This window comes from Triticum urartu, chromosome 3 (genome assembly GCF_003073215.2).
Source record: "Triticum urartu cultivar G1812 chromosome 3, Tu2.1, whole genome shotgun sequence".
NCBI lineage: Eukaryota > Viridiplantae > Streptophyta > Magnoliopsida > Poales > Poaceae > Triticum > Triticum urartu.
In genome coordinates, this window is record NC_053024.1 from 270,154,992 (window position 1) to 270,176,272 (window position 21,281).

The window sequence follows — 21,281 nt, forward strand, 5'->3', positions numbered from 1 at the left end:
TTGAAGTAGCCCTCGTAGACCTAGACGGAGAAACCACTCCCATAGGTTTACCCAACATTTGCGAAACGAAGTCATGCTTGGAAACAAATGATCTTGACATGAAACAATGCGATGCACCAGTGTCAAAAAGAACTTTTGCGGGAAAAGAGTTAACTGGAAAGTTACCCATGATGACATCTGACGAGTCCTCTGCCTGAGCTGCATTCAGCAAGTTGACCTTGGCGTGCTTGGGGTTATGCTTGACCATAGCTGTACTTGCCGATCTCACAGGAGGAGGAGGAGGAAGACGCCTCTGATTGAAGCACTTGTTGGCATGGTGACCCTTCTGTTGGCACTTGTTGCATGTGACCTCTGAAAGTAGACGGTGGTACGGAGCACTCGATCTTGGAGCTTGAGACGGAGTCTTGTTCTAAAAGCCAGGGTTGGGAGGGTGGGAAGATCCACTGCCACCTTTGCTCTTCTGCTAATACGGCTGACGGAATGGAGGAGGAGGAAGCCAATACTTCTGCTGCTTGGCCACTTGAGTAGAGGAAGACAGAGTAGTGTCTTTGACTCACTTCTTGGAAGCATCACACCTCAGTTGAGCGGCCTCTTGCTTCAATGCCATGTTGTAGAACTCATCGTACCTCAAGGGCTCAAAGAGAACAAGAGCTAGCTGGATTTCTTCTCTGAGACCACCCCTGAACTGGTATATGATGCTCTTCTCATCAGGGACGTCCTGCTTAGCAAAGCGGGCAAGCTTCTGGAACAACTTGTTGTAGTCATAGACAGACAAAGAGCCTTGCTTCAGGTTGCGGAATTCCTCACACTTGCTTTCAACCACGCTCTGAGGAATATGATGAGCCTTGAAGTCTTGACGGAATTCATCCCAGGTAATCACACGTCCACCTCTGGAATCCTTGTACTGCTGGAACCATTCTGCAGCTTGGTCTTTGAGTTGGAAGGAAGCGAACTTAGCGAAGTCCTCAGGTTTGACGTTACTGCACTCAAAATGCATGCACAGATCCACGAGCCAATCGTCAGCATCAGTTGCCTCAACACAATTGCTGAAAGTCTTTGGCCCGTTAGCAAGGAACTGGTTGAGTGTAGCAAAGTGATTCTGATTGTTGCCTTGGTTGCCTTGGTTCGCTTGATTGCGCTCTTGAAGAATTTGCATGATCAACTGTGTGTTTGCATTGGTTGCGGCCATCACAGCTTGCCATGCCTCCGGAGGAGGTGCCGGTGGTGGCGGATCCTGGTTCTGATTCTGATTGGTGCTCTTAGCGGGAGCCATCTTGAAGAGGGTGACATCCATTAGCACAATGACAGATAAAATGAAGCCGAATCAAACGGGATGAAATTGCAACATATAGTCTTCATATCTGAACAAAATGAACGAATGCATTCCTCTTGAAATGGTCACATATCCATAAATTGAGAAGCCACTTAGAATTTAGGTAGAGGAATAAAACCACAAGGTACAGATCAAGAACGAATACGTGGTAAGAAATCCCAATCTCGAACCAAATATCCGTGGAGGAAGAACTAGAGCTACAAGCATTCCCACCTATGAAACTCCCGAACCTTTCCGGTTATGCAATCAGGTGTTGGGGATACAGGGGAAGCATAATATCTCACCCAAATCTAGCAAATCCTACATCCAGCTGTATCCATCCTTCAACACATAACCAAGAAAAACTTCAGAAACCATCTACCTCAACCTTCGAAAAGCATCCGTTATACAAGTTATGGCGATACTCCCGAACTCCCGCCCAGTACTAGGTGGCGTCGAGGTTATCTCACCAACGAACTGCATAAAAGAGATTTTCGATATCGGCGTACTAAACTCAGGTATTCCAGAATTGCAACGATAAAATTGTGACGACAACACCTCGGAGCTCAACTCCCCGGGGCACTGCCACAACCCCTAAAGACAGGAGGCACCAAGAACAATGTTCTCGTCACAAAACCATCAGAACGATTCCAAGATACCCGCGTGATCCTAAAAAAAATTTAGTGAAATTTGAGAAGAGAAGAGTCAAAACTCTACGTCAGGATGCGTTACCAGAGTGATGAGGAGACTGGGAAGTAAAAAGAATTCCTAAACTCTCCGATATATAATTCCTAAATGACTCAAAACATTTTCTTTCTAGACTCAAACTCGGCCGGTAAAAACGATCAAGCAATGGGGGCTCCTAAGGTCAGGGAAGGCTCTGATTACCAACTTGTCACGCCCTCGATGCGGCTATAGCTCCTACGTGTCGAGGCACGACTTAGAGACATAACCGCATTGAAAGGAATGTCGCAAGTTAGATTTGGTTTCGTACCCCTTCTCCAAGGGCCACGAAATTCCCCCCTCTTCCTCCATATATACAGCCCTTAGGGCGTCGTTTAGACTTTGGGTTTTGTTTAGATTAAAAGTTTGCCATAGCTGCAACTTCACGTACTTCGTTTGTGTCCAATGACCAGACCAAGGCGTCACAGAACCCCACCTTCATTAATAAAGCTTTCCTCTTTAATTCGAGATATCCAGATTGCAATCTCAGTTTCTTGCTTGTTCTTCCTTTGCTCGCAGGAAATAGACCCTCGTGGTCAGGTTGATCGTGCTCCGGCGTGGTCAATAACCCTCGGAAGTTGGTTTAGCGATTGCTAAGTCGCGACGTCTTTGCATGTTCGTAGTCAGATCATCAAAGTCGACTCCCACAGAAAACGATATCTATCTCATCGAAACATCGGGACACCTTCGCCTCTATCAGCATGAGAGTGGCAATCATTTCTATAAGATATATAACCACTGTCATGCTCTAAAGATATAAGTGAAGCACATGAGCAACTACATACCTCAAAAGATATAAGCGAAGCACATAGAGTATTCTACCAAATCATGATGAATGTGTGTCTCTCTCAAAAGGTGTGTCCAGCAAACAATGCTTCTGGCAAACTAACAAGCAAACAAAATAGACTATGATACAAGATACTCGAAGTAAAACTCATATCATGTGATGAATAAAAATATAGCTCGGATTAAACATACCGATGGACTGTGGATGAAAGAGGGGATGCCATCTGTCACGCCCTCGATGCGGCTATAGCTCCTACGTGTCGAGGCACGACTTAGAGACATAACCGCATTGAAAGCAATGTCGCAAGTTAGGCAATCTTCACAACATCCCATGTAATATAGATAATAAAAGGGAAGATACATAGTTGGCTTACACTCGCCACATCAATCAAGGTACATAAATAACATAACATCATCCAAATACTCATGGCCCGACTACGGCGCCAAAATAGAGGAACAACCCAACATGCGACATGGTCCCGATCGCCCCAACTGGGCACCACTACTGATCATCAGGGAAAGACACGTAGTATCGTTGAGAGTCCTCGTCGAACTCCCACTTGAGCTCAAGCGCGTCATCTGGAGCGGAATCATCAGGCCCTGCATCTGGTTTGGAAGTAATCTGTGAGCCACAGGGACTCAGCAATCTCGCACCCTCGCGATCAAGACTATTTAAGCTTAATAGGTAAGGCAAGGGAAAATATGTGGAGCTGCAGCAAGCAACTAGCATATATGATGGCTATCCTGTTCGCAAAAGTGAGCGAGAAGAGGAGGCAAAGCGCGAACGAGTAACTAGAGGACAACCTGCGCAAGCATTACTCCAATACCGTGTTCACTTCCTGGACTCCGCCGAGAAGAGACCATCACGGCAACTCACACAGTTGATTCATTTTAATTAAGTTAAGGTTCAAGTTATCTACAACCGGACATTAACAAATTCCCATTTGCCCATAACCGCGGGCACGGCTTTCGAAAGTTCAAATCCCTGCAGGGGAGTCCCAACTTAGCCCATGACAAGCTCTCACGGTCAACGAAGGAATAGACCTCCTCCCGAGACATTCCGATCAGACTCGGCATCCCGGTTCTACAAGACAACTCCGACAATGGTAAAACAAGTACTGCAACACCACCCGTTGTACCGACAAATCCCGATAGGAGCTGCACATATCTCGTTCTTAGGGCACACCGGATAAGCTAAGCCGTACGGGAGCCAACGTAACCCAAGTTGCCAAGGGACGGCCCCGCACGGTGCTCTAGGTTGGACCAACGCTCAGAGGAGCACTGGCCCGGGGGTTTAAAATAAGATGACCCTTGAGTCCGCGAAACCCAAGGGAAAAGGCTAGGTGGCAAATGGTAAAACCAAGGTTGGGCATTGCTGGAGGAGTTTTATTCAAGGTGGACTGTCAAGGGGTTCCCATTATAACCCAACCGCGTAAGGAACGCAAAATCAGGGAACATAACACCGATATGACGGAAACTAGGGCGGCAAGAGTGGAACAAAAAACTAGGCGAGAGGCCGAGCCTTCCACCCTTTACCAAGTATATAGATGCATTAAGATAACAAGATAATATAATGATATCCCAACAAGTAAATAATGTTCCAACAAGGAACGGTCTCCAATCTTCACCTGCAACTAGCAACGCTATAAGAGGGGCTGAGCAAAGTGGTAACATAGCCAATCAACGGTTTGCTAGGACATGGTGGGTTAGAGGTTTGACATGGCAATTTGGGAGGCATGATAAGCAAGTGGTAGGCATCGTAGCATAGGCATAGCAAAAGAGCGAGCATCTAGCAAAGCAAAAGATAGTAGTGATTTCGAGGGTATGATCATCTTGCCTGCAAAGTTGTCAGAGTTGACTGGATCCTCGAAAGCAAACTCAACGGGCTCCTCGTTAGCAAACTCGTCTCCCGGCTCTACCCAAACAAGACAAACAAGCAACAAGGACACAATCAACCACATGCAAAGCTCAAACAACATGATGCAAACATGGTATGCTATGCGGGATGCGATATGTGATGCATATGCAAGATTTAACAAGGAGTGAATGAACCTGGCCTCAACATGGAAATCCAAGAGTGCCACTAGAAAGATGAGATGAAATTGCTTGAAAATGATATAAAGATCACCGGAATCGGAGTTATGGTTTGGAAATGGCAAGCAATTCAAATATGACACCGGTCTGCGATTTACATCAAGTAGTCAGCTAAAAGCAACAACATGAACATGCTACAGCACCCAAACATGACAACAAAATACATGGCAGGGATCCATTCATGATGCTTAACAAAATACTAGCACTGAGCTACGGCCAATTCATCCATTAAGAGGTTCAAACAAGCATGGCAAAAATGCATTTGGTAAATAGATTTCAGACTTAGTGAAATTAACACTTGTCTGGAATTTCAGATCAGATAGCACTCTTCGGAGCATGAAAACACTATGCTACAGGACCTGAACATGGCAAAGTAAAGCATGAAATGGAGCTACACAAAGAGCTTAACAAAAGTCCCTTAGTTACCTTGAGCCAAAAGGGATCAGAAAATACATTTGCAAGCATGTGAACATGGCAAAAACATAATCTGTTCTCAGACTTAGTGAAAACTGGAGCATGCTAAAAACAGATATCAAGTAGGCATGTTTACGAGCTCGATGCACTCACTACAGAGCATGTCATGACAATCTAAGCATACACCCATTAATAATACACAAAATACAAGCTAGACATGGCAAGAGCAAAAACATAGCATGCACGGATCAACTACAAGACCCTTGGCAAAATCGCTAACAAGTAGACAATCTGCCCAGTTTCACGAAATGACAAAAGTAGAGCTCGATTGACTCTAGCTAGGTTGCTCCATAATTTCAAATAAAGACATGGATGGATAGATCACTACAAGATTAACAAAACATCCTTACTGATCATCCTCAAAAGAGGCACGAATCACTAGGAAATAGCATGAACATATGGCATAATGAGATAAACAGATCAAGGACTTGGTGGAAATGCTAAGTCCCTGAAATCAGCATAACAAATGCTCCACTTTGCAAGCTTGTGATAGTCACCACACACATCACAAAAATACATGGGTTGCACCTCTGGATAGATGGCAAAACATATAACAAAACACATGTAGAGCTCATGGGTATATCATGCACACAATAATCCTGGCAAAAATGACAAATATCTAATTGGAGCAGCAAATCTGACAATTATCTCAAATAGCATTCTTCTAACAGCATTTCGGGCATCAAGATGAACTCAAATGAAAATGATGCAATGAGATGAAATGATGTGCTCTGTGAGATGAAGATTTTGATATGCTATATGCCCAAAACGGAGCTACGGATGCAAAGTTATGATGCGATGAACAATGCCAAATAAATTAGGGTTTCAGGCAAAAGTCAACCGAGGCAATTTCTTAGATCTAGATCCAGCCGGGCGCGGACTTCGAGGCTCGCCGGAACTGTTCACCGGCGATGGGGGCGCGGTGGCCGGAGCTTCCGGAGTCGTCGGATTAGCTCACCGGAGCCGGATCCGGGCGAGTGGAGGCGAGGACGAGGCGGCAGCGGGTCGGCGAGGCCTCGGGGAGGCGGCGGCCGGCGGCTTCGGGGTGCTGCAGGGCGGCGGTGCCTCGCCGGAGCGGCGAGGCCGGCAATGGCGTGCGGCGGCGCCGGGCACTGGGCGCGGGGACGGAGGAGGGCGCGGGGCGGCACGGTCGATGGGCCCGGGAGGGCCTCCCGCAGGCCTGGCGGGCCCTGAGCGGCCGCGGCGATGTGGGGCTCGCAGGAGCTGACGTGGCGGCGGCGGGTCGATCCGGACGTGTCCCGCCGGACAAAAAAAATGTCCGCCGGCGCGAGAGGTGGGTGGTTATAGGGTTTCATCCGTGAATTTTGAGGAGGGGGTGTATATATAGAGGTAGAGGGAGCTAGGAGTGTCCAAATAAGGTGCGGTTTTCGGCCACGCGATCGTGATCGAACGCTCTAGATGATGGAGAAGGTTTTGGTGGGTTTTGGGACAAATTGGAAGGGTGTTGGGCTGCAACACACACGAGGCCTTCTCTGTCCCTTGGTTAACTGTTGGAGCATCAAACGAAGTCCAAATGGTACGAAACTTGACAGGCGGTCTACCGGTAGTAAAACAAGGCCGCTTGGCAAGTCTCGGTCCAATCCGGAAATGTTCAATCCCCACAAACGAAAGAAACGTAGAAATGACCACCGGAGGAGAACGAAGCGCCAGAATGCAAAACGGACAACGGGGAAAATGCTCGAATGCATGAGATGAACACGTATGCAAATGCAATGCACAGGATGACATGATATGAGATGCATGACAGCGATAACAACACACGGAGACAAAAACCCAAACCCGAGAAAATAAAATAACTTAATGCCGGAAACGGCAAGAGTTGGATTACATAAAGGGCATCTCCAAGCTTAGACACTAGGGTCTCCCTTGTATATTACCTTGGGGTGCCTTGGGTATCCCCAAGCTTACGGTCTTTCCACTCATTAGTCCATTCTCTATCGCAAACTCACCCAAAACTTGAAAACTTCAGCACAAAAAACTCAACAAAACCTCGTGAGATCCATTATTATAATCGATAATTCATAAACTTTAGTGACTATTGTAACCCATTCATAATTATTCTTGCATAATGCCTACTGTATTCTAACTTATTCATGACTAATGTTGTAATAGCCCGAGACCGATTCTTTCCAGGATTGTAATTATATTGTTTGCTATTTTTTTTGCGTTGCATCATGTCATCATGCCATTAAATTTTGCAACCCAATTAAAACTGAAATAAGTAAATTTCATAGATCTTTTGATCTATTTAAATTGAGAAAATTCACATGGTGATTTCTCCTTATAACATATCCTCCCAATATTTTAGGAAGCTATAACAAATATTCCATTAGTTTGGAATCACTCATGAACACACTTACAATTTAAATCCCATGCCTTTTCTACTTCGTGTTTGTTCTCCATACTTTCCCCAAAATTCTTTTCCCATTTATCGAGGCTCCCCTAAAATTCTCGACATTTTTGGACTTCGAAACCTTGTCCTAGTTCAAACCATTTGACTTAAATTCAAATGAGTTAAGATTTAAATCTTGAATTCGTGCCAACTTCTATTTTCTTGGAACAAGCGCATTTTTGTGAGTCCGGGAATTTAACCCCCCATGCCAAAAAAATCTTTCTCTAACCCTCTTCCTTCCTCTTCTTTTCTCCCCTTACTGTTTTTTTTGTAAATGGAAATAAGCATGGAAGTAAGAGAGAGGGAGTATCCCAGGTAGTCACTAAGCCCATCTAGCACAGCACCGGTGCCCTTAACCATAGCATCGATCCCCATATCGATCTCTCCCTCTCGTCCCCGTGCCTAGCGGCACACATGCACGTCGCTACAGGGGAAGCGCTTGATCCCCTTACCATGGGCTGGCCTCCCATGGCTGCAGTGTGCCCTTGCCTTGCTACTCTGCAACTGATCCTCCTAACCCACCTCAGCGACCGTGCCATGGCACGAGTCTCTGGCCGCTGTGCAATGCCCTGCCTCCAACAGCGCACGCCATCCTCTACTTCATCTTCATCGAAGGCTTCCTGGATGTGGGTTCATGACCTTGAGGTTAAGTATAGGGCCCTCCTCAGCAAATGGTTGTTTAGATTACTGACGGCAGATGGTGTATGGGAAACCCTCCTAAGGAGAAAATATGTGGGTTCCAAGGCAGTATCGCAAGTATACTGGAAGCCTGGGGATTCTCATTTTTGGGCGCACTACTAGCAAAAGGGCTATAGATGGGATTGACACTAATGGCGCACCAGACAAGCGGTGCGCCATTAGTATATACTAATGGCGCACCACCTTCTGATACGCCATTAGAGTTGAAACTACTAATGGCGCACCTGGCCCAGGGTGCGCCATTAGTATCAATTTTTTTTTGAACTAGTGCGCCTGGCCAAACATACTAATGGTGCATCCAGACACAGTGCGCCATTACTAGTTGTAACTAGTAATGGCACACCTGTTGGAAAGTGCGCCACTAATGTTGTTTTTTTATTATATTTTTTATTCCTTTTTTTGCAAAACTACTAATGGCGCACTGTACCACCGTGCGCCATTACTAGTTTAAACTAGTAATGGCGCACTTTGGGACAGTGCGCCATTAGTATGTTTTTTTTTGCAAAACTACTAATGGCGCACCACCGGAAGGTGCGCCATTCGTAACCTGGATTACTAATGGCGCATTTAGAGTTGGTGCGCCATTAGTAAGTGGGCAGCAACAAGATATTTTGGACAACCTCTCCTACCCACACTCACTTTCTCCCCACTTCATTCTCTCCACCTCCTCCTTGTCTCAGGTGCCTCCTCTTTTTCACCTCATTTCCACCATAGATTCATTCAATTTAAGTGGTTCAATTACCTTGTTTTGATAGGTAAGTAAGGGGGGAAACTATATTTATGTTGTTCTCCCTACAACAATGTGCACATGCACTTTTTATGGCCTAGCTAGATCTATGTATGTTCGTGGTGTTGCATATGTTTGTGGTGTTGCATATGTGTTTGTGTTTGGAGGTGTACCGGTATTTGAAATGCGATAGTTGCCAATATTTTGCCGGAATGTTGATTCATTTCCGTTTCGGCGAGAATTTTGGCATTAAGCATTCTTTTTGGTCCTATTTTTAGGGAAAGTCATGCCAAATTTTTTCTTGGTTCTAAAATATCGTTTTGCTCTACCCCGCAGGCGACCATGGTCCGCATGATGACCGAAGGCATCGTGAATAGGTTTTTGAGGTCCGCGAAGGCCGAGATGCTTCAAAAGAACGAGACGGAGATAAGATGTCCGTGTCGAAGATGCAAGCTGAAGAGCCTTATTGCGGACCCGGAATCCGGGCAGGTGCGGGACCACCTGCTCTTGCGTGGTTTCATGGATGGCTATCGGTGGAAAGGTGATGAAGATGACTACGAAGTCGTCCATGGGTGCCGGGCAAGAAATGAGGAAGGGCAGCAAGACAACCACCGCGGCTCGGCGGGCGAGAAGACGAAAAATCCCCAGGAGATGATCACGACGGTGATGCTGTACACGGTCATCATGTAGAAGATGCAGGACATGATGATGAGGAAGATGCCGGAGCACACGACGGGCATGATCATGAAGATGATGATGCCGGTGGAGCAGACGACGTTGGACCATCGATGGGCTGGGTGCAGGACCCTCATATTCAAGAGCTGCTTCTCAAGCAAACGGATAACGCAAGAGATGCCGCCCGAGAGAAAGCCAAGATGGATCAACTTGAGTTAGACACGGTTACTCCATTGTATGAAGGATGCAGGCCCGAGGATACCCGCCTGAAAGTAACGCTCATGGCTCTGGAGATGAAGGTAAAACACAAAATGACCGACGCATGCTTCGACGAGAACATGTCATTCTGGCACGAACGTCTTCCCAAGGGGAACAAGTGCCCGACCAGTTTGGAGGAGGCAAAGAAAATCGTGTGTCCTCTGGATTTACCGCACGTGAAATACCATGTGTGCATGAACAATTGCATCATTTATCGGGACGAGCACGCGGAGTCTACCATATGTCCGGTGTGCGGCGTCACTCGATACAAGAAGAGGAAGAAAGCTCCTCGAAAAGTGGTGTGGTACTTTCCGATCACTCCTCGTCTGCAGCGGTATTTCACGGACCCTAAGGTAGCAAAGCTCCTGCGTTGGCACGCGGATAGGGAGGAGAAGAAGCGAGAAGATGACGCAAATGATCCGGAGATAGATAAAAAAGACAAGATGCTGAGTCACCCTAAGGATGCGAGCCAGTGGCAAGCGTTAAACTTCGAAGACCCAGAATTTGGGAACGATCCAAGGAACATCGTGCTGGGCGCGAGCACCGATGGAGTCAATCCGTTTGGCAGCCAGAGAAGCACACATAGCACCTGGCCTGTGTTTGTGTGGATGTACAACCTTCCCCCCTGGTTGTGCATGAAGAGGAAGTACATTCACATGAGTATACTAATTGAAGGACCGAAACAACTAGGGAACGACATCAATCTGTATCTGGGGTTGCTGAAAGAGGAGCTTGACACACTGTGGAAAACGCCAGCCAATACGTGGGACGCCGCAGAGAAAGAATATTTCCCTATGAGAGCCGCGCTGCTCACGACGGTGCATGACTATCTTGGTTACGGATATGTCCCGGGGCAGGTGGTCCACGGATTTTCTGGATGCGTCAGGTGCATGGATGACACAACGTATCACCAGCTAGATAGAGATCCCGGGTCTTCGAAAACCGTGTAAATGGGACATCGAAGGTGGCTTCGCGACGATGACCCGTGGAGAAAACGCAAGGATCTGTTCGATGGTGAAACTGAACCCCGAGGACGCCCGCATACGAGGAGCGGCGAGGAAATAGACGAGCTGTTGAAAAATTGGAAAGACTGCCCGCTGCCGGGAAAGAAGCAAAAGGCGCCAGAGCCAGGAAAGAAGCGAAAGGCGCCAGAGCCGCTGCTGAAGGTATGGAAAACGAGGTCTGTTTTCTGGGACTTGCCGTACTGGAAGATCCACCGTGTGCCTCACAGCCTTGATGTCATGCATATCACGAAGAACGTGTGCGAGAGTCTGCTTGGTACCTTGCTCAACATGCTAGAGAGGACCAAAGATGGGCCGAAAGCAAGGGCAGACTTGAAATCAATGGGCATCAGGCAGGAGCTTCACGCTATATATGATGATCATGATGATGATGATGATGATGAGGCGAAGCAGGACACGGAAAGTCGTCGCAAAGGCAAGAAGGCCAAGAAGACCGGAAATGACTACCCTCCCGCGTGCTTCACTCTAAGTCAGGAGGAGATCGAGCAGTTTTTCACCTGCCTCGTAGGAGTAAAACTTCCTTACGGTTACGCGGGGAAGATAAGCAGATACCTAGACCCAGCGAAGCTGAAGTTCAGCGGGATGAAGTCTCACGACTATCACGTGCTGATGACGCAGATACTTCCAGTTGCAATCCGTGGGATCATGGACGCGCACGTCCGTGAAATCCTATTTGGCCTATGCAACTTTTTCGATGTCATCTCTCGGAAGTCTGTTGGCGTGAGGCAACTCAGAAGGCTACAGGAAGAGATCGTGGTGATACTATGCGAGCTTGAGATGTACTTCCCGCCCGCATTCTTCGACGTTATGGTGCATCTGCTGGTCCATATCGTGGACGATATCATCCAACTCGGGCCGACGTTCCTGCGCAGCATGATGCCGTTCGAAAGGATGAATGGTGTCATCAAAGGATATGTTCGCAACATGTCACGTCCAGAGGGAAGCATAGCCAGGGGCTTTCTGACCGAAGAGTGCATCTCCTACTGCACGAATTATCTAGGCATCGAGAACCCCGTTGGTCTGCCCGTCAACAGGCACCTCGGCGGGCTCGCTGGATGGGGTCACCGTGAGGGTCGTCGCGAAATGCATGTCGACTTCGAGGGTCGACTCGCCGACTTTGAAAGAGCAAACCTAGTCGCGCTACAACACATAGACGTGGTCAATCCTTGGGTGGTACAGCACAAAACCTTTATTAAGAAGACGTACAATGACCGAGGCCAACAGAGGATGGACGGAGATATACTCAAAGAGCACAACTCATGTTTCACGCGTTGGTTCAAGCAGAAGCTTCTGTCGTACCCTTTACATGAGGATTCTTCCGCGGAAGAACAACTCATATTCGCCTTGTCACAGGGCGCCGAGCACAACCTGATGACCTATGAGGCGTACGATATCAACGGCTACACATTCTACACCGAGGCCAAGGACATGAAGAGCGATGGTTATCAGAACTCCGGGGTAATGATGGAATCCTACACCGGTAACGACAAGTACAGATACTACAGAAGGATCGAGGAGATCTGGGAGCTGAGCTACGCTGGAGAGAAGGTCCCGATGTTCCGTGTCAGATGGGCCAAGAGCGTCCTAAAATAAGACCGGTATTTCACCACCATGGTTATACCCGAAGCCAAATCCAAGACCGTGGGCGCAAACGTCACCGCGAAAAATGAGCCATGGGTACTGGCTTCCCAAGTGGACCAATGTTTCTTCATTACCGACCCGTCAAAGCCCAGTCGTGTTGTCGTGATGAGAGGCAAAAGGAAGATCATCGGAATGGATGGAGTAGCCAATGAGCAAGACTTCGACAAGTACGGCGACCCGAGGATCGAACATGACGACGATGATGAAGTAGCAGCATACACCACAAGAAGAAGCAGGACCACCCTACCTAAAGGACGTCCGTTCCACAAAAGAACTCCATTTGCGAAAAAGAAGGGCAAGAAGATTGTGAACAGATAGCTAGCTAAGATCGATTGTATTTAAATCGTAGCCTTCATTTCTCGATTGTATTTCATGGGCACTTTTTGAACTATCATGAATATTTTTAAATTTCATGGACACTCGATCTCGATCCCCCTCCATCTCGATCGCTATCCCACCTCGCCAGATCCGGTCCCCCTCGCCACCGAGCACCCCCCGGTCCACCGGTTGCCGCCGCCGACCCACTGCACCCTCGATTCCCCTACTCAACCGCCGCCGCCGACCCCCCGCACCCCTCCCCTACTGAACCGCCGCCGCCGACCCCCCGCACCCCGCGCACCCTCCCCCGCTCCACCGCCATTACTGTTTGATGATATTTTTAAAAAAATTATTACTGTCTTATAAAAAAATATTACTGTTACTGTCTTATAAAAAAAATATTACTGCTATGATTTAAACAAGTTTTAAAAATTATTACTGTCTTATAAAAAAATACTAATGGCGCACCACGGTGAGGTGCGCCATTAGTATGGATGTACTTATGGCGCACCGAGGGGTGGTGCGCCATTAGTATTGTGCCATTGCTATAAGAAAAAAAAAGTACTAATGGCGCACCACAGTGAGGTGCGCCATTAGTATGGATGTACTTATGGCGCACCGAGGGGTGGTGCGCCATTAGTATTGTGCCCGATCCCCCCTTCCCTCTCCCCCTCGCCAGTTCCCTCTCCCTCCCTCCACCGCGCCCCCGCCACCTCCCTCTCCCCTTCCTCCCCCTCATCGCCGGCGGCCCAGACGCCGCCCCGTCCACCTCGTCGGGCTCCTCCTCCCGCTCCGCAGTCCCCACGCCCCCACAGTCGTCTCCTTTGCCACCCCGCTCCTCCCTCCCACAGCGGCTAGGGTTCGAGCCTTCGAGGGAGGATCCGCGCTGCCGCCAGGGCGATCCTGCCTCGCCGGCCCGGTCAGCATCGCCGGCCCCTTCCTCTTAGCATCGCCAGCGCTAGGCCCTGCCTGGCCGCCTCCTGCCGGCCCTCCCCCCCGTCGTTGCTGCTCTGCTTCGACAAGCCCCCGGCCCTCCCGTCGCCCCTGCTTCGACCAGCCGCCCACATCTCCTTCGAGAACAGGTGCCTCTCATCTCCCTGTTCCCCACCCCTCTGTTTGTTAGCCGGATGGGTGGATGTTGCTGTTGCATATTGAATAGATGGACGAATGGATTTGTTTTGCTACTGTGATTGATAGCTCGTGTTAGTACGTCTCAGATTTTTGCTGCTGTGAACTGTCAATGGTACTAAATTAGTGCCCTTTTGCTGCTTGCTGCTTGCTGCTTAGTGCTAGTTGATAATTTGGTAATGCTACCGATTCTTAGAAATCGATGGATGTACTTTTTCCAGTTTGATACTGCTACTAATTTGATGCTTGCTATTTTAGGCCGCTGCTTGGTATGTGCTCTGTATGCAAGTCATGCTTTTATTCAGTTTTTTCTTCAGTTTTGGCCACTATTGATCTTTCGTTCGATCAAACTGAGAGTGGTTTCGTGCGCGTTAGTTCAGCGGATCTCTTAGTTGAGTTCTGATTTAAGAGCCCATGAGTGGAAAGTGGAATTGAACAATCTAGACCTGAAACTGAGGCAGTTTTACACGAGTTTGTTTGTTGGTCTTTTAACCCTATCATTTCTCTTGTAGCCAGCATGTGTGTGCGCATAAACTTGTTTAGCTAGAAATTTCCCCCAATTTGGCCATTACATGTGTAACTTAACTTAGCTTGTCAGAGCATGCTTCCTCGCGAAGAAGGGGGTCATGCTGAAAATTGAAAAATATTGTGAGACATTGGTTGGACTTTGAATTGGTATACAGAGAAGGGAGTGCCTGCTTGTATATATTTTACTGTTGCTACCATGCCAGACTAACAAACTTCCCAATATTGTGCCCTTCTGTACTATTATTGAGAACAGTTCATGGTTACTAACGTAATTCATTGTTTCGCTGCAGTGGGCATACAAGTTGTTATAAAGCCAGAATATCGGATAACCCCTCCTGTAAGTTATATGATTTATTATACAATCACTACTTTCCTGTTCTCTTATGCAAGAGCTGTCAATCTACTTTGCTACCAAAAAAGTTGTATTAATGAGTAATGACTGAGTTCAGTTTTCATTCTCCAGTGTTAAGAGTGTTGCTCCAAAAAAATGCAGTTTCGTAGTTAAATGGGTGCCTTTAACTTCTGTGCATTGGCTAGACATCAACATACTACCATAAGTGTTTTGTTTTCTGTTGCCAGTTATTCTCCTTGGGATTGTGAGAAATAGTACTCCTTGGAGTAGTGAATAAATTGTGATGCATTCAAGCAAGACATTTTAGCTAATAACTAATTGTTCTAAATGTCTATTTCTATCCTCATTTAGTGCTTGGTATGTCTCCTGTTCTGGATCATGGACTTTGTGCCATGCCCACATTGGTTTTCTGTTTGGCCTCAATTTGGCCTGACAAATGATGGTCTACTAGCTGGTCTACTAGCTGGCAAGATGCTTGGTATATATATGTTGTGTTCAGTTTTGGCAGGATTTCAGAACTGTTAGGCAAAGGTCATGTCTCCGATCATCGTGTCGTGATGATTTTGCAGGTACCCCGGGAGGCCCTTGAGTTTGCTGGAATGTCGATTAACTTCCGTTCCGGCAAATTCGGGTACTCCATATGTCCTATTTTTAGCAAAGGTCATGCTGAAATTTTCCGTGAATTTTAGCATGACTTTGCTAAAAATAGGACATATGGGGTACTTGTGACTAATGCATGGGCAAGGGTATCTTAGTAGTTAATTAAGTAGGATCAATTGCCCCTTTATTCTAGCTGCATTAAACCATAGGCGGCAATAGAGCCAAGTGATTAGGCCCAACTTAGAATTCTCCTCGGTGTCGACAAACCCTAAATGATGAGACCATGATCTTGTTCCTTGACAATAACCAACTTTTTGACCAAACGTTGTTCCTATTTAGAGAGAAACATGGCCAACAACGATGAGGCCGGGGGTTCGGGCGTCAAGGCATTCTGGGAGCTGTCCCAGGAGATGGAGGAACAACCTCACTTGTATGAGGACGCCGCCTTCCCCACCGATCCTAAGACCACTGATGGTACCGCCGAGGATGACCCCACTGATGCCACCACTGATGGTGCCGCCGAGGATGCCACCATTGATGATGGCGGCGCACGCACAGATGACAGCCAACCGAAGAGGCAACGGAAGGACCGGCGCCCGACCGTGCTCCGCACCCTCAAGGAGGAAGTTACTGAAGTGGACTCCAACGGGAATCCAACAGCACCTGAACGAATAATCAAGGGGTACTCGCTTCAGCTAGGGTGCATTCTCCGGAGCACCGTCTCGATCAACACCGAGAACCTCAGGCATCCTGACCAAGGGAATTTGCGCAACCTCCTCTTCACGAAGCTGCATGAACGATACAAGTTCCCCGCTGAATTTGAAAACACAAGCCTCAAAGGGAATAAAGTGAACAGTGCTTCCCTCACGAAGATGAGCACGGCCCTGTCTACCTGGAAAAGCAATGTGAAGAGAATGATCGAGAAAGGTGAGAGTTATGAGAAGATCAAGGAGAAAAATCCTTCGATCACCGAAGATGACTACAACGACTTCAAGATCAATTGCTCGAGCACCGCAAGCTCCGAATCAAGTAAGTGGGGGAAAGAAATGCGGGAGCTAAACTTAGGAGAACACACACTCGGTCCCGGCGGTTACAGAGTGGTGCAGCCTATATGGGACAAGGAGGAGGCGGACCGTGCCGAGCAAGGCCTACCGCCCCTCTTCGATAAATACGGTGACAAGCAGACCAGGAACTTTGTCAGGGCCCGGTACAAGAAGGACCCGAAAACAAAGGAGCTTACCACGGATCCGAAGACCAGGGCGCTTGAGCTTGTTCTGGTAAGGAATACACCCCCGCGTAATTAGCTCCATATGGTTGCATTCTAATTAATGAAGCCAAATTCCTAAATGGTTCACATTCCTTCCGCAGGCGACTGAAAGCAGTAGCGCGGGGTCGACTAAGAGCAACCCTTGGGACACCACTCTAAATAGGGCGTTGAATGTAATGAAGAACAAGGATAAGCTCAGTAAGCCGACGTCAACTGGTCGTGTGGCCGGCAAAGGCTTGTCGACAAAATGGTCGTCATACTATAACACTGGTGGGCGAAAGGAGAAAAAGACCAGCTCGGAAAGCCAGGCACGCAAGGTTCCAGAACTCAGGGCACAGGTGGCGCGGATTCCAGAGATTGTCCAAGAGCAAGTGCAACAACAACTCGGAGCGACGATCACCGCCATTGTGCCTACCTTGATCCAGGGGATTAGTGCGTGGATTGCGGGCGGCCAACAGGGGCCGCCCCCGATTCCTAGCTTCACGGCCAGCAACTCACAGAACGCGATGGTGGGGCCATTGGTGTCTCCGGCGGAGGCGGCATTGGTGTCTCCGACGTCGGCACGGGAGCTTAATGCACCCGGGTGTACGCCGGCCGGCACCTCTGCAGCAAGCGGCCCCTCCGTCAACTACACACCCGCCGTTGGCGGTGCCTCGACATTAGCCGAGCTCGACGCCATCATCATGGTAACTAATTAAGCCTCTCTCGGCCGAGGACTTCATCTCCTTGCCTTTGACTGGGCATCCCTGACGCCCTACATGTTTTCGCAGGGCGCCGCCGACGTTCCATGCACTCTCTTGCACTTCGTGAACAACGAGTTGGTCGATGTCGCCAAGGGCAAAATCGTTCAACCAGGCAACCCGTTGTTCCACGGTACCCAGATGCCACCCAACTTGTTTAGGGTTCAACTAGTTCGGGTGCTGCCAGGCTGCGACGAGTTTTTACCTCCGATTCGACCTGTCGGGGCCGACGATGATGATGTGATGACCCTCAGCGCCTGCCTGAGCTGGGCCCTGCTTTGGCCTAAGAGCCAGATTCGTTTGGGGGCGGGGGACACCACCCCAAAGACAACACCGCCAGTCGTGCCGGCGCCAAGTCGGCCCCATGGCAAGACCACCACAACGGTGCTGGACATCCCTATGCCACTGGATCCAAACATGCATATGGCACAGGATCAGAACGATGACGACGACGATACATTTGCCAACGTCGATCAATACTTTGCCGATCATGGGTACGGTGGCGACTTCATGGGGCCTCCTTCTCAAGAACCCAACCCAACAAAAGACGTGCGCGATCTAGCTGGTACCGCGGAGAAGCCAAGTTGCAATAGGCGTCGTCTGCGGTTCAGCTCTCAGGAGACGCCTCCAGCTGCCGACTTCACCGAGCCTCAGATAGGCGAGGTGCGAAATATTATCAGCCCCAACACACTCAAGAAGGCGGTCTGTGAGCAGAACTCGGTCCCATTACAGGAGAAGAAGAAGGCACGCAAAAGAAAGACTAACAAGGGTGCGGGCCAACCGGCACCGAGTATGATCCGTGCTCAGGACGGGCCACCTTCACCTGAGGATATCTCGAGGAGGGTGCATGTGGCGGGTAGGCCGATGCTACCGAGAAATATGCTCGATGCTGCAACCGGTGCTATGCGGAGTCTGCATGACAGTGTTCTTTCTTTGGAGAAGCGGCGTCTCGGAGAGAAGGATGTGGCATACCCGGTTTTCGCGGCCAAGGTGCCAGAGGGCAAGGGCTTTGTGGATAACTCCATCGGGGGTACGATCGTCCTACGGTTTGATGACATCCATGCTATGTTGAACCTTCATCCGCTGCACTACACCTTCGTTCGGCTATTTTCGCTGAGTATGGAGATGCGGATCATTCGCGACAAGACCCCGGACATCGTGATAGTCGACCCCTTCTACATGCGTGCCAAGATCTTGGGCAGCGCTGGGGACCGGCAAGTCGCGAGTTCTTACCTCGAAGGCGTCATTCTGGCAAACCAAGATATGGATAACTTCCTCGTGCCTTACTTTCCCGAGTAAGTCCTCCCCTCAACCGCCCCGTAACATATGAATTCTTAGATTTCGATCGTTTTTCTTTTAACATTCCGTGTTTTCTGCAGTGACACACGTTGCACGCTCATCCTCCTAAGCCCCAAATATTCCATGGCCACGTATTTCGACCCGGACCGTCAGTCGAACGTAGACTACACAAATGTCAAGAAGGTTCTTGATGATGTTCTCCCCGGCTACGTCAAATCTGGAGGCACCTTCACCAGGCCTATTCGTAAGTACGGCAAGCACGTGTTCTCCCACAATACGACGTTCTGCTGCGTCAAGCAGCCGCCTGGCGGTCAGAAGGGTGCCTACTACGCCATCCATCACATGTGGGCGATCGTATGGGACCATTATCAACTTCTGCTACCGAGTAGACTCAAAGATTGGGCCGCTAGCGTGTCGGCAATCCAGGACGCGGACATCAGACAAGAATTCTTTCGCATCCAGTCGGAGTTTGCGGAAATCATCCATCAAGATGTCCTTCGTACCTCGGGGCAGTTCTACCTCAGAAATCAACCGTCCAACAGTGACATCGACACAATCTTACAAATGCAGGCTGACAATGCCCGTTGTTTCATGACTCCCACGATAGACGGCGGCTTCATCCACGCTCCGGTCCCTTGAGTCGAGTCGAAAGCAGTGATGCTGTGTCTAGTTCTGAAACATCGATCGGCTCATGTTGTAATTAAACTTTAATGAACTTGTAGTATGTCTCTTTGGTTTCAAGAGTCATTCAACTTAGATGTAATCAATGCTATTAATGTCTTGCTTTTCTCTTCCGATCGTTCTGTTGCATACTTATATATTGCTTATGTATTGTTTGTGAATTGGTACTAACGTTTCGTTTGGCTACTGCATAGCGATGCCGTGGTATGTCGTGTACAAGGGTAAGGTTCCCGGAGTCTACAACGACTAGGAGGAGTGTCGGAGACAGGTTCACCGATTCAGCGGTAACAGTTACAAAGGGTACACCACTAGGGCCGAGGCCGAATCTAGATACGCTCGCTATCTAGCGGGAGAGGGGAGGGAGCGTTGGAGGAACCGGATAAAGACGAGTTTCATCGTGATGATGCTCATCGTGATGACCGCAGCTCTCTTCTATGTGATGGTAGTTTAGATGATCGATATCGACTTGTAATGTGAAGACAAACTCGCGGTCTCGATACTTGTAATATAATGTTCTATTTTTGTTCCGTCTTTTCAATTCGGAGACTAATATGATGAATTGTATTCGGAGACTAAAATGATGAATTGTATTCAGAGACTAATCTTCTATTGTATTCGATGAATCTGTTGTTGATATGTGCTGTCTATATTTTGTCCAATTATACATTTTGTAACCTGTGCAAAAAACAAAAAATAAAAAAATAAAAAAAAACCTAATATTCATACTAATGGCGCATCACATCACAGTGCGCCATTAGTATGCCAAAGGATACTAATGGCGCATCATTAGGCAGTGCGCCATTAGTATGCCGAAGTTACTAATGGCGCATCCTGTGGTTGTGCGCCATTAGTATGCCAAAGCGCCATTAGTATTCTGGGAGGATAAGTGGTTAGATAATGCTATACTCCAGGAACAATATCCGACTCTATACAACATTGTGCGTCACAAGGGTGATACCACCGCCACAATTCTGGGAACATTTCCGCCAAATGTGACATTCAAAGAGATTTAATTGGAACCAGACTCCAATCGTGGAACATCCTGCTCCATCAGTTGTCCATGGTGCATTTGTCACATGGGTTCGATGTATTTCATTGGAATCTACATGGGAATGGAAAATCCTCAGTAGAATCTATGTATAGAGCTTTACTTCAGTCTGATGTGCCAGTAGATAATAATAAGAAGATCTGGAAGATGAAGATACCTCTCAAGAGTAAAATCTTTGCATGGTATCTTTGTTGCGGAGTCATTGTTACTAAAGATAACCTTATAAGAGGAATTGGTATGGAAGTACGCAGTGTGTATTTTGTCAATATGATGAGACAATAAAACATTTGTTCTTCCAATGCAAATTGGCTCGTTCTTTATGGTCAGTCATCCAAATAGCTTCTGGCTTGTACCCTCCTAGTAGTGTTGCTAATATACTTGGCAACTGGTTACACGGGATAGATCATAGGTTTAGAACGCTTCTCAGGGTAGGAGCGCTTGCCGTTATTTGGTCACTTTGGCTATGCAGAAATGATAAGGTTTTTAATGACAAAAG